At 34.1% G+C, this 17,774-nt stretch overlaps 1 protein-coding gene across 3 annotated transcripts in view; it reads right to left on the bottom strand.

Annotated features, from left to right (window-relative positions):
- LOC113398786 (furin-like protease 2) overlaps positions 1-17,774 on the bottom strand; it is a 249,430-nt gene that overhangs the window by 128,967 nt on the left and 102,689 nt on the right. The window lies entirely within an intron of this gene.

Genomic DNA, 17,774 nt, shown 5'->3' with positions numbered 1-17,774 from the left:
CCCATAGACAAAGGCGCTGTAAGAAATATTAACCATTTCTTACATCACCTATGCGCCCCCATCCTTGGGAACTAAGATGTTATGTCCCTTGTGCCTGTGATTAAACTGGCTCACTCACCCTTCTAACCGGAACACAACAATACAGAGTACTGTTATTATAATTATTGTATCGTATATAACAAATACCTAATATTAATATATCCCAAATTATTTAAAATCTAAATATACTTACATAGTTCAACCAAGAATATTTAGAAATAGCAGCGAAATCTTATTACAGGAACGACTACCTTGCCCCAGGGAGGATGTATGGCCCGCTGAGTCCGAAACTTGGTGTTATAACTTTACCTTAATATAGTGTTCATTCTTATTTATAACATTTAATATAATGATCCATTTTTTTTTCAAATATGTATACCTATAACAATCATTGGAATATTTCTAGATAATAGTTGCAATATAAAGTTTGCCTGAAAGAGATCCTTCCTTTAACGATAAGGCCGCCTGTTGCACCTCAGGCAACCTTTGTTAATCAAAATGTCCAATTTAATTTTAAGCATTGGCGTGCAGGAGAGATCAAATAGCTAAATTAATAAATATTTAATGTAATAATTTCATAATAGCTAACAAATATTAATGCTGATCGGCAAACACGAGCAAGGCCGCGGGTCACGACTTGTTATATATCAATCTTTTTCTTCTGTCTAGTCAAAGCTATAAAGAAAATATCTTAAGCCTTATATACTAAAAATGACGAGAGCCAACTGCCAAAGGTCAAAAGTATTGAAAACATAACAGATCGTAATTTTGATAAAAATACCGCTTCAAAGAGTCACGTACAAGCTCACACTACCACTCACTAACAAACACACACACATACATGCACTGTACATGTGTACACACAGTGCGCGTATGTATGTAAACGCTGTATTTTTCACAAACTAGACACTAAAGTGTCATGAAAACGAAGCGGCGGCATCGTGCAAAGTTTATGAGAGTTGTTGATGTTGCCACTGCATAAATCTCTTCGGATGGCGAGCCGTGGTCATAGCTTTGGCGGCCGTCCGAACGATTACATGTTCGTGCGAACACGATGAGCGCTTCCATTCGCTGATAGCGTCACATAATCTGGTACATACATTTAAAATTTCCCACTAAACTCGTTGAGAAATATATAAATCGCATATTATAATCTAGCATTGATTTATGGAATGATTTCATCCTATTTGAGCGATTGCAAAATAATGTCTTCGATCATTACGCTCAATGATTCGCGTTAATACTATCTGAGTTTATTCTTCCTTTTTTCTTCCCTTTAAAATAAGTATTACTCGAAATAAATGATAACGATACAATTCAGTACACATAACTTAAAAAAACCTTTTGCTCGATAAAACATAACATAGATCTGAGAAAGATGGATCTGGTATTCGTGGTTTTTCCTTGCAGGAGATATAATGTAGTTGCACTCCGTTGCAATAATTATTATACAATCATTTTTCCACCATTACTGGTGGACAAATTTAACAACTGAGCTTTTTGTCGAATTTCTACGGAAGATTCTACATTGAAAACCGAATCTTAAGTTACCAATGTTTTATATAATCCTCGATATTAATAGTTCTTGTCATAGATATAAATAACATTATTAATCAGGGCCGGTTCTACCACATGGATTATTGGGCTTCAGCCCAGAGCCCCATGGTTTCAAGGGAGCCCCAACTAAGTCAAGTCAAAGTCAAAAATAGACGATAATAGAATCCATAACTTTATTAAATTAAACAGATCGTATGGTTTGCAGCCCTGCGAGTCCTGCATTTAATCAAACCCATTCAATTAATTTAATTCAAGTCTACGTTCAGATATGTCTTAGGTGGGCCCCTTAGTTGTGTTAGCCCAGGGCCCCCTAAACTTACGGTCCGGCCCTGCTATTAACCTTTATAAAAAATACATACGAAAAACCATTAATTCCAAATAAAATAATTCAAAAACAATCTCTTAAAATATGTAGATCATATAAAAGATCATCGGATATACTTTCAATTAGAATTAATACGCTATTCTAAAAAAGAGCTTATCTTTAATGAAGTTAAGAGTAATACGTACAGCCACCTGTGGGTACGACGAATTCAGATCCGCACAAAAGACCTCTTGTAACTAGTACGAGTATTTTTCTAGACGTCGCAAATGTCGAGGGAAAACTCGCGAAATGAGAACTGGTATTTTTATTTATAAAGGGTAAATTAATTTTGTTCATGATGTACCTTTTGAGAATATTCTATATTGACAGGGCTAAGATACTTGCTGTTCTTTCTAACACTATGCAGAAGAAAGAGTTGGCAATACGTATTCTGTCGAATTCTATCAGTAGGTATTGAGTTCAATATATTTAGCAACATTAATCGGTTTTTTTTACAATTATGGAATTAGTCTAATTCAAATATTATATACATTAACATAAATACATTAATTTGTAAATGCTCGGTTTACCACACAAAAGTTAAATGGAGCGCGCGGAACATTACAGGGGAACCAACAAAAGCGCATACGAAATACCGGTAGTGGAAAAAGTCGCGTCATAAATGCTATCACTTTCATTTCATCTACCATATTATAACATATATAAGACACTGTACTACCCCTCCACCTCAGCCCCCCGCCTGTAATAATACATTTTTTACATTACATTACATTAGCAGCCTGTAAATTTCCCACTGCTGAGTTAAGGCCTCCTCTCCCTTTGAGGAGAAGGTTTGGAGCATATTCCACCACGCTGCTCCAATGCGGGTTGGTGGAATACACAAGTGCCAGAATTTTGTTGAAATTAGACACATGCAGGTTTCCTCACGATGTTTTCCTTCACCACCGAGCACGAGATGAATTATAAACACAAATTAAGCACATGAAAATTCAGTGGTGCTTGCCTGGGTTTGAATGCGAAATCATCGATTAAGATGCACGTGCTCTAACCACTGGGCCATTTCGGCTCAATAATACATATTATTTGAATATATGTATATGCTTAAATTTCAGTTTTAATGATTATGACGATATTTATACCGTAGGTGAAGTTATATACTGGTTTTGTGTGAAGGTAAGGGAATGTTTGCGTTGGGTGTGAACTTTTAATGAGGGAACTCCACTAAACAACTTTTAATTATCGCTTCTAACATCCGTTCAAAGATTCGGGTTCAAAAATAGAACATTTAATTAAAACACGAATTTATAATTGACCCTTCCTTTTATTATGTCCATATAAAAACAATTCCTTTGTCTTCTATTGACTGATGATGTCAGAAAATCTAATTATTGTAAAAACATAATTAACCAAAAAAAATATATTTTTACTAAAACCTTAATATTTACTTCAATTACTAACTAGTTATAAAATATACTTTTATAAGTTTTTTTTAAAGCTAATTTTAAAACACTCTACACTTGGTGGTAGGGCTCGTCTGGGTACCTACCCTTGGTACCTACCAACCACTCATCAGATATTCTACCGCCAAAGAGCAGTACTCAGTATTATTGTGTTTCGGTTTGAAGGGTGACTGAGCCAGTGTAACTATAGGCACAAGGGACAAAACATCTTAGTCCCCAAGTTTGGTGGCGCATTGGCGATGAAAAGAACGGTTAATATTTCTGACAGCGCCATTGTCTATGGGCGATGGTGACCACCTACCATATTGTGGCCCTTTTGCTCGCCCGCCAACTATTTCTGTATATTGTTCAGAAATTTGGATCCTATGTTAATAGTTATGTTATTAACACTCAAGATTGACTAAAATTTAAATTATTCCCAAAAATACTTGCTCAAATACTCCGAGCTTTGTAGATCGCTAATTTTATCATTGCTATAAATAGCAGTGCGGTGGCTGGTGCGGTTACTCTCTCATTATGCTTGGATTACACATGTTAGTTACAGAGCTCAGCAGAGATGTCCCAGTGGTTAGAACACGTACATCTTAACCGACTAAGCGGGTTAACCAGAAGAAACACCATTGAGTTTTCATGTGCTTAATTGATAAATTCAACTCGTGCTCGGAGTTAATGTAAACGATGGTGAGGAATCCTGCAAGAGTCGGATGAATGTTTGACACATGTGTACCGATTGGAGCAGCATGGACGGACACCCTCCAAAATTTCTCCGCAAATTAAAAGAAGGATTTAGCCCAGCAGTGGGGCATTTACAGGGTCTTACTTCACTATGTGTACTTCAGAGACATAATGAGTGTTGAGTTACTATAGTTTGTGACGTTTATATCGAACGCTCCTTCGAACGACACATAACTTCCCTCAGTGAAATTAACTTACGTAAACATGCAAACTAATCAATCGAGCAGATTAGAAATAGATTGATTAAAAATTGTTTTCTAAACGTTTGTTTAAAAAATTAATTTCAAACAATCGTCACGTCGACTATTCATCATAATACGAGACAATATAATTATGATTTGATGTAGAAAAAATAACATCATTGTCTATGCTATGGACGATTTGAGAATTGAATGCTATTCAAAAACATTTGATTAATGTTATTTATAGAACTATAAACACTCTCTTGAATCAAATTCAACGAAACAAACCTGTCACTATTATACGCCAACCATCAATCATTATACTGATACAATTATGATAGAATGAATTAAAAAAAGTAACCTTAAAAATATACGCGCAGTATTTTCTGACTGACGTGAAGAAAAATGCGTTAATAGACTATATACATAACTGGTGAAAGTATAAAGTTCGTTCTTTAAATGGGACTCCTAGCCAAGTGCCATAATAACCATTTAAAATCCAGTAGAACCCTTTCCATCATAGCCATATTACCATTGGGCGTGAGGACGACAATAGCTCAAGGGGTCTAAACTGAGTCTCAATTCTACATCGCTAAGCGACCGGATACGTTGCGCTATTTATCAAACATAATATACGTATTTTCTATATATAAAAACATGTTCAAAAATACATATATAATTTATGAATAAAATATTACTATAGAGGATAAAAAATGTTAGAGTAATTGTTTTACTAATTTTCACTTCTATATTTCCTGTCGTCTCTTCTCGGTTTACATTAGCCGTTATTAACAGAACCGATGCACTGATTACATTAAATTAATTTATTTGCAAAAAATATATAACTTTTTTTTATATAAAGATAGGCATTCTCTTCCAGTCAACCCTAACAAACAGAGAGTATATGGTGCAAACAATACAAAGTTAAATAAAAATATTAATAGTAAAATAACAACAAAATTGCAAATACATCAACTTAAACACAACGGTGACACAAGTGAGCAAACTAAATATTTTCAACAGGAGAAATGTTTTATAGATGGAGTAAAAACAATGTTATAAATTTATGATTCAATAGTGCTTATAAAACTGGTATAATGTGTCGTTTATTTTTATAAAACATTAGTTGAAACTGCGGTTTTACCCTCGCAAAATTTATAAAACTTGTAGCGCACAAACTGTCAAGCCACAATTAATCAAGGAGTGAATGAAATAAGGAACAATACTTTTGTCCTTCACGGGGATTCAAACTATTTACATACCAAATTTCATCTAAATCGGTTGAGCGGTTCAAGCGTGACGAGGTAACAGACAGAGTTACTTTCGCATTTATAATATAAGCATAGATTCAGATATAAAATGATTTATAGATATAAAAGGCGAACACTTTGTCGTGCGTCATCCGCTAGACCACACAAGTCGATCGATTTTATAGTGTGTCGACCGCACAACGGAGTTCGCGTGATAAACACAACCACGCCATATTTCATTTCGCCTGTCATTAATCTTGTCTAGAGCCAAAATTGAATGTACTGTTTATTCACTAAAATATATCACATTGAAGAATTTAAACACTTTCGATTAAAAAAGCGGGATCACTAATTTGTATTCGTACATTGTATTATATTCGTATATCGTATGCATTTCATGATATTTTATGAATATTACAAATGCGAAAGTTTGTATGGATGGATGTCGAAGTGGATTATAGTCACTGATAAGTTCCCAAAGTTGTCTGTCTCGTTGGTCGAGTGGCGAGATGTAAGGCCGCAGATGGTGAGGTCCTGGGTTCCTGTCATTGTTATGATTTCAGTAACAGCCCTGAGTCTGTAAATGTGTACACTGCCGTGCCTGGAAAAGTACGTAAAGCCTTAGGTTCTGCACCTAAACTGTTTCGTGTTGAGACGGATTTGCTGTTCAATGGGATTTTGAAATTGACTGAGAGAGTCGTGTGCACTATGATTTGTCCATAAATATGGCTGGAGACCATGGTCTCTCTTGGGCTCCCTTGAGATTAGCCGCCGTGACCTAAATCAATCAGGACATCATTATCCCCAAAAATGTACCAAACACCTGAACATACCCACTCTAACCTTCCACTCCGACCACAAAGGCGGAAACACTTTGTCATATTACGAGAGTTTTAGATTTCAATATAGACGACCATATGACTATATTATGAAGCTGAGTGAGGGATATGTATGGTTACTAAGATATATATTATATAGATGATAAAAAAGCGTGGAGTTAATGCTTGTTGACTTCCAGGCAGGACATATAACATACATATATAATTGTATTTAACTAACACGACTGTATATTTAGATGTTGAAAAAGAGTAACTACTGAGTTTCTTGCCGGTCATTCTCGGTAGAATCTACATTCCGAACCGATGGTAACTTTACTTAGTTATAGTTTGTTAAATGACGATTCAAAAGTGCTTGTAAAAGCCAACTTGAATAAAGTATATTTTGATTTTTGATTTATACATATAACAACGCAATTATCACTGGGGAGAAGAGTAGCTTGTCGGTTCTTCTTGACAGAATCTACATTCCGAACCGGTAGTAGATTTACAAATAATATAATCCCGTAAAATGAAAAATGTACTATTAAAATAATTAAATATACAAAACAAATAACATTAATTTTGCAGCTAAATGCAAACCGCAAAATACGCTATGATATGACCATTATCCATATATATCACAGTAACCTAGAAAATGCTTAATTAATAGAAACCAACTTTAAACGCCATTAATTAACAATTCAATTGATAATACATAACATAATCGCATAGCGAACCAATACACGGATATTGAATTTGTCGCTTTTATTGTTTAGGTGACCTAAAATACCTCCCACGGTGATGCCTACCGAACATTATTACACGACTCACTCAGACTCGACAGACAGGAAAAAAATCGCTTTATTTCGTCTACTATTTTTATTATTATACACTTGTTAGTTCGCGGAATCAAGATATTATCATAAACCATTATATAATAGCACAGTACATGCATGCATGTATTGAGTGTGATATTCGACATTAACTATGATAAAATCAGAACACTATAACTAAATCTGATTATTGTAGTTATACGTTACAAATATTTTGAACTTTGCCGATTCATAAATTCAAATAAATTATTAAAAAAAATAATTAATTAACTAGCTGAACACTCGGCTTTACCCGCGCGAAGTTCATAAAACACAAACTTCCAACCCCCGTTTTAATTTCTTAGGAGTGGAGTTTATTGTCGGTCGTTTACACCGGATAAGGAACAGCTGCCAAACTTCAAGTTGGTAGGTGTTATAGTTTCTGATATTTCGCTTTTATATATTTTAATAAATAAGGCATATATTTCAACACAAGATTATATGATAAGATGATGAAAAGAGCTAATAATTGTTGACTGTCACGCAAGATATATTTTAACTAACATATAATAAAGTTTAACTAACATATATTACAAATCTTAGAAAAGAGTAACTACTGAGTCCCTTGCCGGAGAATCTGTATTCCGAACCGGTGATAGCTTAACTTTTAATATAGTTATTTACAGTGACGATTCAAGAGTGCTTGTAAAACCTACTCCAATAAAGTATATTTTGATTTTTCATTTTGATTCTGAATCACCGTCAGTTGCTTGTCAACATTTCACGAATGAGATATGAAGTGATTTTTTACGGAATAGCACTGCAGATGTGAAATACTGCCAAATCTAGTTCCACGCAATTTACACACTGCGTCAACCGCAAATGGGACAATCGCAAGCAAATGATTACTATGATGACGGCTAATTTAAAGCTTTGGCAAAACCTATTATGGACACGTTATTTCGAGGACGACGAGTAATTACGATGTACGATCACTTTTTTAACAGTTTAAAAAAAAAAGAAAAATATCGGACAACATCACTTACATTACTCTGATGCTAATGTAGGTAGCTAAAGCACTTGTGTTAACGAAATCAGAAGTAACGACGGTACCACAAACACCCAGACCCAAGACAACATAGAAAACTAATGAACTTTTTCTACATCGACTGAGCCGGGAATCGAACCCGGGACCTCGGAGTGACGTACCCATGAAAACAAGTGTACACACACTCGACCACGGAGGTCGTCAAATTACATAATTAGATATTGTGTGGATTACATAAAAACTAAGAAAATGACGGGACATATCTGTCGCATAAGGTGATCTTTGACCAAATAAGATTGTTTTCTTTTTAATCATTTAATTATGTACAACATCTTTCGTCTCGCTTTTGTACAATGTGTGGGAGTGATTACGTGACTAGGGACGGAAGTGTGTAACAGGAAGCTGAAAAAGCGCGCGCTGTTCGATTACTTATTACCAACGTCAGAGAGTCATAACTTATACATTCTAAGGGACTCAGTAGTCGCTTAACAAGTAGTAAGGTTCCCTTTTTTTTTGTTTTGCACATTAAGTAACATACCTATACTTCCTAATATTGGCTGCTAAAGACAGTCTTTGTACATAACGTATTTTGCGATATACAATAAACTATTAAATAAGTGACTACATAGCTTTGTAATTAAGAATCTTGATGAATACTGGAAAAACCGCAGACGCCATTATATACGCGAGACGTAACTCATAAACACACTACGGAACGTTTAAAATGCATAACTTGTTTCATTATGAAGCAAACGACATAACTACAAGTTTCTCAAAACTTCATCATGAAGTTGGCTCGAATTTGCTACACATACTACAAGAACACATTAAAAGTAGATTTGTATTTACTGAACTAACAGCACCGACGACTTAATATTTATTTGATTTTAATCCGTCTCGAATGAATTAAATGGTCCGAGAACAAATCGCTCTACCAACACGAATAAACTATTCTAATGTAAATTTAATAACAAATAACACGAACACGCGGTACATCCTTACATTTGAAGACACACAGACATCATTTGAAAGTAAGTAAAATCTAATTAAAAACCGTATCGGTACTAAATATGCAATATTTATGTCTCCAAGCGCTTTTGAATTGCCGTTTAACAATGGTTAGTAGAACTGATCAGTATATAAATATGCTCGTTTAAATTTACCTCCGCTACGGATCCACATTCTACAGACACACCCGCAATAGAAACTTAGCAAGATAATTAATTAACAAATAAATTATGACGATAGTGAACAATACATAGAGTAAGATAATTCAAAATATAAATAAGATCAATCACATTCATCTCTAGCCAACAGTGATATTATTCTATTTGAAATAGATACAAGACTTACAATGGATACCTGATGGTACGAGCCAGAGGCTATAGACAGCACGACCGCGGCAGGAAATATTAACCAACCCTAAAACCTTGGGAACTTAAGATGTTCTGTAACATCGTAGCTCATTCTTGAAATGTAATATTGTTACGCTATTTTGATACTTATATTCTTTAAATTTTATAATTATTAAAACCAATATCGTATATAATTTTCCTAGATATAACAATCCTGTTCCGCGGTGAGTTTCAAATTTGTTCTAACTAAAAAACTATACTGTTCCATCTCTAAGGCATTGAGAGTGTCACGAGATCATATTTTTATACATAGACAATAAAACTATCGAACTCTCGACACTGAAGTATTAACTTGCTCAAGTTGTTAACAGCAAGTCCTCTCGGGAGGGAACTTTTAATTTCAAATACTTCGTGCTCCATAATCGACCCTATCTTTCTCGCTTTATTTCGAACTTCGTAGTCGAGGCACATACGATCTCGGTTTAGTATATTTAAGCTAAAATATTAAGCTCGCTACGTTTGAAGAAAATTTAATACAATAAAACGCGCGCGAACGAACATTCAACACAAATATATCTACCGTTTATTACAAATATTCTGAATATTTAACTAATAAGTATGTGAAACGCAACTATTTACACTTCAAATAATAATGAAGAAAATATTAATTACATAAATTATTGGACGATTGTGAGATTCGCATCGTTCGTATGCAATCCATTTGCTTCGTCAATTAACAAATCAAACTCAAGTTAAGGTAAGAAATATTACGAGCAAAGATATCAAGTTCAACATCGAGATGAACTCGGAGCGGATCACGCGATGTATCGTGGCACGCCAGCCACAATAATGAACTTGTTAATACATTCTATGAATCGCAAATCTTGTAACGTGTAATTATTAACGTATTTTTTTATTTCGTTCCTATTCTGTACGTCCAAACATTCTTCATCCGATTGTGTTGTAACTTTGTATAACTGCTATAGAGATTGTCCAATAACCGGCACGCGATTGCTTAACCAATAATATGTACTAATATTATAAATGCGAATGTAAATATGTCTGTGCGTTGCTCAGGTTTGAACTCGAAGGACATAGGCTATTTTTTAAGCCTGACAACCCCTAAAATGTGAGTATAATATAGTATAGTATAGTATGGTATGGTATGGTATAGTATAATATAGTATAGTATAGTATATAATTATAATTAAATACATTTATGATGACTAAGTCGGATTGATATGCTCGTACTCTAAATTTTACTAGCTGTCTTCATTTCTCGAATTAAAATGTGAATTTCCAAAAATCCTTTCTTAACGGATGCTCTTAAAACAACATATCATTAGATTCAGCAGTTTCGCCTGAGTGAGAGTTATTTGCCCAGCAGTGGGTCATTTCTCAGCCAATTAAAAAACTCCGGCTAGTTTCGTAAGCCGACTTGAATTTCCATAAATGTTTAATACATCTAACATATCAAATAATATAAACGCACCGGCAGTCTATCAATCTGATTGGTTACGTACATTCGAAGCGTTCATCATCCTCGTTATGTAATATCAATTTGAGTGTCAAAACGTGTTTATTTGGCAATATACGGGATGAACTATTAGCGTCACGCGATGTGGCGTGTCGTGCGAGTGACATTAATGAACGCATAATTACTTCTTTGTCGATTACCACGAAGATATCGTACTGTCGTGTCAATATTTATTACACAGAACAAACACGAAGCTCGGTTCCCATGTTGGAACTGAATATTTTAACATGCAACTATGTTGTAACGTTAACCAGCAATTATAGAACTGCATTGTATTTAAATTTAATACATTTTATTGAATTTATAGAAACAAATTAATTGTCGAATATAAGAGATTTGATTTCCGATTGAGTAGAAAAGAACCACACACCGAATAAAATTAATTCTAAATAAATTTATCACAAGTATAAATTAAGAGCATAGTTTGTAAGCGTGGGAATTTATTTTAGAACACACACATAGGTACTTTCCAATAATACACTTGCATTGTGCAGTGTATCGTACGCACCCCCTAGACAATTAGTTGCTTGTTTTCGTTGCAACGAATAAATTAAATTTTCATTGCGCGTTCATAACGTAGGATTTATAAAAATACATTTATTTATGAGTAATGTATTAGCTATAAGGTTGTCACTCGCCAACACAATTATAAATTATTTGTTAGCATAGGGTGTGGTCAGAGTGCATTAAGATGCCTCATATACATTATGATTTTTATTGATTCTACTGCTCTCCTCTAACTAAATTATTATTTTCTGGATATTTTAAGGTTGGTAGGTATAACGAATTAGGGCGTTAAGACACATTAAATAATCACTTACTTAAATTTTATAAATAAAAATAATGGAGGTAAATATTAATCAGTTTTTTTTTAATTAACTAAAAATTAAGACATAAATCTTCTTGGTTAAACAAGTCAATTAAAATTATTTTATATTACAAAAAAATCAGGGGGGCGGCCCGCTGACGGTATCTGGTCATGAAAGGTACTAACTAAGTATAGCATCAGTACAAAATGGAATGTATATCAACCGTTTTTGCTTAGCACTATGTACTATTTTAATTAAGCATTTAAATAATTAGGAATTAAGCAGACGAACTAAACGACATGAGTTTGGGTATGAGTTAGCGTTTGTTTTAAATTTCGTATTAAGAGAAAAAAATAAGCAGGATAGTGCAAAAATTACATTACATTCAGGTTCATTCGGATATTCACTATGTTCATCCTTACAATTTTGTACTTTTAATTCGACATTAGGGGAAAATAGTTACCCTTCGTACACTTTTCAGATTATATTTTTTTACGATGTGATTAATTGTCGTATTTACGTAGTTTATGTGGTTAATTGTAACAAATATATTATAGTTTGTTACAAAAAAGTCCAAAACTATTATGACAAAAGGTTAAAGGGTTATAGGCTTTTTTCTACATAAAATAATTGTACGAATGTACCCCACGTATTGGTATGGTAGGGGTACGTTCGTACAGTAAATGCGGTAAATTCGTACGCCATGGGGTAGATTCATACAGGGTAATTAAAAAGCCAATTAAAATCGTTCAATTTTTATTAATTATTACAAAAATATTTATTTATCAAAGAACTAACTTAATAATATGTGACTTGACTAATAGTCGATAAATCTTGAAAAGTAAAAATTAACAATTGCATCCCACGACACTCGCGCCCCACCCTTATGCTAACTTGTCTATGTGTGCGTAGACGATTCGCGAGATTATAAGACTCGGCTCGAAATAAAAATTAACGTGCTCCCACCTTGAGATCTGGGGAGGGACTGAAAATTTATTGACAGCGATGTCGAATAATAAGTCAAAACCGTCAAATGATTTTCTCCATACTAAAAAGTATGGACGACGAATGCCAAAAAGTAAGCAATATTTAAATAAAAATTACTATAATATTATGTGATATAATAGAAATTTAACACGGTGAACTTGTTATTTACACTTTTGTGTCTCTATTTAACCAAAAATACATGTATAAACTAGCAGCTAAATAGCTTAAAAAACGTTAATAGAAAAGGTCGATTTCAGTGTTTGGAGTGATGTTGACGATGAATTTACTGAGTTATTAATACAAATTTTATAAATATCACGCGGTGAAACTTGAGATCTATCTATTAAGATACTGAATGTTTTTTTTCATCCATAATCAATGCTCCAGTTTTAAGATATTTCGAAAATAGTAAGCGCTATTTAGGCGTTCCGCAAGGACTGTCCTCTTAAATTATGTTAAATTTACGAAAATGTAATTGTGTATGTATTTCAAAAAATATATAAAAAAAAATCATTCACACATTTACTCTTGTAAAAAATGTTCCGATGAAAACTAATTTTGAAATCGGTTAACTAAATAGAGACGACACACATTTTGACATTATAATTGCCTATCCTATACTTCACTGTGATCAAATATACTCATACGATCAGCCTTACACTAGTGTAATACAAAAAAGGCAACGAAATCCTACTGAAAAAAAAAAATAATAGACGATGCAAAGCTTTTTGTGATCTGATAACACCGTGATACCTGCATATGTTTAATTTCAATGAAATTCTGCCACATATGTATCCAACAACAAGTATTGGAGCAGCGTGTTGGAATAAGTTCCATACCTTACCCTCAAAGTAAAAAGAAGCGTTATCCCAACAATGGGATATTTACAAGCTGTTACTTTAGATGACAACACTGCTCAGTCGTACTCAAATTCTCAACCGTACTCCTGGTTAGTCTTTAACATGACCTCGAAATCCAACTTAATACAATGAGCCATCTCGGGACGCCTGGAACATATGAAATGTTGATATTATTAGAATCAATTGGTGGCTCTGACCTGCAGCATTCTTAATTCAAATCGGCTATAAAAGCACTTTCAAATCTTCATAGCGTATGTATTGAACTAAATACAAATACATTTATAATACAACGGAAATCATCTATAAACATAATTCTACAAACAAATCCAAAACCTAATTAATATAAAACAAGTGTCCCGTAATTGATTTGACGTGTAGCGTACGAGTCACGTATCTTAAGAAGCGACGTGACGTGTCGTAAAACATGGCGTCACGGCGTCGTACAACGTACGTGACCGCAAATGATTGTCTTCTCCGCTAATTCCGCTGAATGTACGCTTGATTTCAGTTATTAAAGCGAATTACATTCGCGCTGTTTATTATACCATTCATCACGTACTATGTAAAGTAAGATAATTAATGGTTTACACTGGAAACGTAACAACATTAACGTTGGAGCGCGTTACGTATTATTCAACGACTTCGATGATGTACAATAAATTAACAATATTATAACAGATACATCTCCATTAACAACATGAATAGAGAAATTATACAGGTATAGAGTATACTAGTTTTCGCCTGCGGCATCTCTCTCGTGTTAGGAAGCGTCAGTAGGTTTTAGGTATAAAAAAGTAGCCTATGTATATCCTCTCTTGGAATTTAAGCTTTGTACATAAGAAATTTTATCAAATTCGGCTTAATGGTTTAGCGATGAAAGCGTGTCATAAAGACGGACTTTCGCATTTTTAATACTAGTATAGATAATAGAATAGAAAATAGTTTATAGTATAAAACATAATAAAAATATAAATAATACATAAACAAAATTGGAATGAAGTATATGAAAAATGAAATCATTTAGCGTACTCTTCCAGACATTATTTGGGTAAAGGACAGATAAATAAAACCCAATTTGACCATTGAATTGTGCCACCAAATAACAATATTTAGTACTATTGCAGTGTGAAAAAAAAAATGGAACTAGTCAGGCACAGGTATCACTTCTTAGAGCCAGTGTTTACATCTCTTATGTACACGCTGCTTATCATCACGTAGCTCAGTAGTAGTACTAAGACAGGTTTACATTAGCATAAATTTATGCAATTAAACTGTTTAAGCGATTGGTAACAGAGCCGACTCCAGTGATTAATAGATGAACAAACATTTTAATGTTTATAAAGATTTAAAACTGTCTACGGTAAAGACTGTTTTAAATCAACAGTTTTCGCGTGTGGCGTTTTATAATTCTGGAAAGCTGCATATCTTGGATAAAATTCTGACACATATGTTGGAGCTGCATCAAAGTTTGAGATCTTTACTTCGCAGTGGGATTTTTCTTGCTTACGTTTATACCGTGATCATATGTAGGTGTTATCTCTTTTAAAATCAAAATTTCGCACAATCTAAGGTCTCGTCTATGCTTCGCCTATAAATGCCTGAAATCTTGTTAGTCTTACCAAATTTACTATCCAAACGATTATGATAACGATGGAATAGGGACTGACGTTACCGGTACCGGTGTTTGCGCACAGACCGATCGGAAAGAGTTCACTCGCAGGACCGAAGGCTTGGCGTGCTTTCCGAGGCACGAGAGTGACTTGCAACTTTCACACTCCGGGATATTACTGAAAATGTTTCGACAGAAAAACCCAACAACCACTTATTGACCCCATCAAGAGAAATTCACGTAACGCTACATTGTCGGAATACCGACAAATTTATCGAAATATTAACTTAGTATTATCATTAAGAATTTAAAAAAACATAGATGCACAGTGTAAGCTCTTGATATTCATCGATATTGCAACACTTGACGTCCACTTAAAATTCTAGAACCGAGGACGGATAACGAACGACTCTTAGCCGATAAAGCCTCGACTAACCATCGCGAGCCGGCATCGAATAACAAGTTGGCATTTTGTGTGCCAAGTGATTTCAATTACAGATCAGAATATCAGAAAAACTATTTGAAAACATTTTATAATTGCTACTGGAACTGCTATTTTTATTCAGACTCTCATAAACGAGTCGACGAGAAGTATTCTATAGAAAGAGAACTTTACGAAAATTAACCGAATACTGAAATATTATTTAATTTTAGTTTCTATTATTGAAAGAGTGTTTTCTGCCGTTCTCCTACTTCATACGATATGTTTGTTTTTATGCATAGTATTATGGGTACATCTAATTTTCATTCTAATTTATATTCTGTGCGATTTTATTGGTCTACATTTTATTTATCTATCTGTTATTGGATGTGCTGATGGAAATCTCGTTTAAAGATAAGCAATAAGTATGTCTTTTATATTTACTTCTCTTTCGTCAATTTTTTCATTTGTTTTATTTCTCTAATTTATTTCTCTCTCTTGTTAAGCTTATGTACATAAGAAAAAAAAACAAAAACAGAATTGACAAATTTGATCCATACAAACTATCGCGAGGAATAACGCACGGCACAGATCAACAGATAAACAGCGTCCAACGCATATCATTATAACAGCTCCGTCAGACGAGCGACTTGTATGAATATGTATGGACATGCATACAGCCCAGATTCGCATCCTCTGCTAGACGTGTTGATTTATTCAAAGCAATTTTAACGACACATGTCAAATGCAATCGGATGCAGATTGTATGCGATTGTGTACACGCTCTGGATATATTTACATGATCATGGAATCAGTGCAGTATTTCAACCGCGTTACAATCATGTACATATGTATTTGTTACAATCACAACATTTTCCTTTTCTATAAAATGTCCTAGTTTTGACTGAGAACACATTTGTCTAAGGACTATACGGTTTCCGTATTAATGTAGTAGGGATTAAGATATGATCATTCATAAAGGCGCGCCTCCACATTAAACTATCGGGATGCTTTAACAAATATTAACTGATTTATATATTATTTTTTTGCCTTACATTTGACATCTCAGGAATACATACATATTGTAAAGCAGGTGCAAAACTCATACTAACGCAGTCCGATTATTTAAATTGGAGGGGCGCACCTTCGTAATTAAATTTAGTTAAGAACTGCGACAGAATTTTCTGGAAAAAAATCTCGAAGACCCATTCAGTTTGTAATAAAAATGTTTTCCATTATTTAGGTAAATAGGGAGGAGGGCCTCGACCTTGCCTTGAATAATATATGATCATTAATGTTAAGGTAAATCAAGCGTGTCGCGTTAACTACTCTTAACGATCCACGAATCTTAAACGAGTAGCGTTTACTTAACAGACGAAACTAAACAAAAATAAATACTTGGGTTTCACAAACGTATTACATATACCAACAACTTAAGCAAATTACCACTTGATTAAATTGAATCAAAACACAGAGCATTTGTTGATTTAGTTAGTCTAGTCACTCTTCTAGCTAAATGATTAAAAGGTACATTTGAATTTAATTCAAGTCTTCAAAAACGAATATGCAATATATCTTCAGCGTCTTGGTATTTCGATCGTAACATTAGCGTTGTTGAGAGAATAGCGAAGTTCAAGCGAGTGTGAGCAAGAAATAGCTATTCCCAGTATATTCCTCGTCGCCCTTTGAACTTCAGAAGACACGACGATCGTAAGAAACGTGAATGTCATAACAACTAATCTCACGTTCTTTGCATAGGTTGTAATAAACAATGTTGACCTTTGTCTCGCAATTCAAATTCCTCTCTCCCATTCGATAATACACGAGACAAAGCCATCTATGATATTTTCAGCGTTCCGCGCGCAAATTGTGGAAGCTTACGACGTATGTCTGTCAGAATATTACAATGAAGTATACAGTTACAAAGGATCAGTCTGTAAATATCCCAATGCTGGGCTGAAAACACCCGG

Source organism: Vanessa tameamea, chromosome 14 (genome assembly GCF_037043105.1).
Source record: "Vanessa tameamea isolate UH-Manoa-2023 chromosome 14, ilVanTame1 primary haplotype, whole genome shotgun sequence".
Lineage (NCBI taxonomy): Eukaryota > Metazoa > Arthropoda > Insecta > Lepidoptera > Nymphalidae > Vanessa > Vanessa tameamea.
Note: the sequence above shows the minus strand (reverse complement) of the source record. Positions and strands in the feature narration are given on the sequence as shown.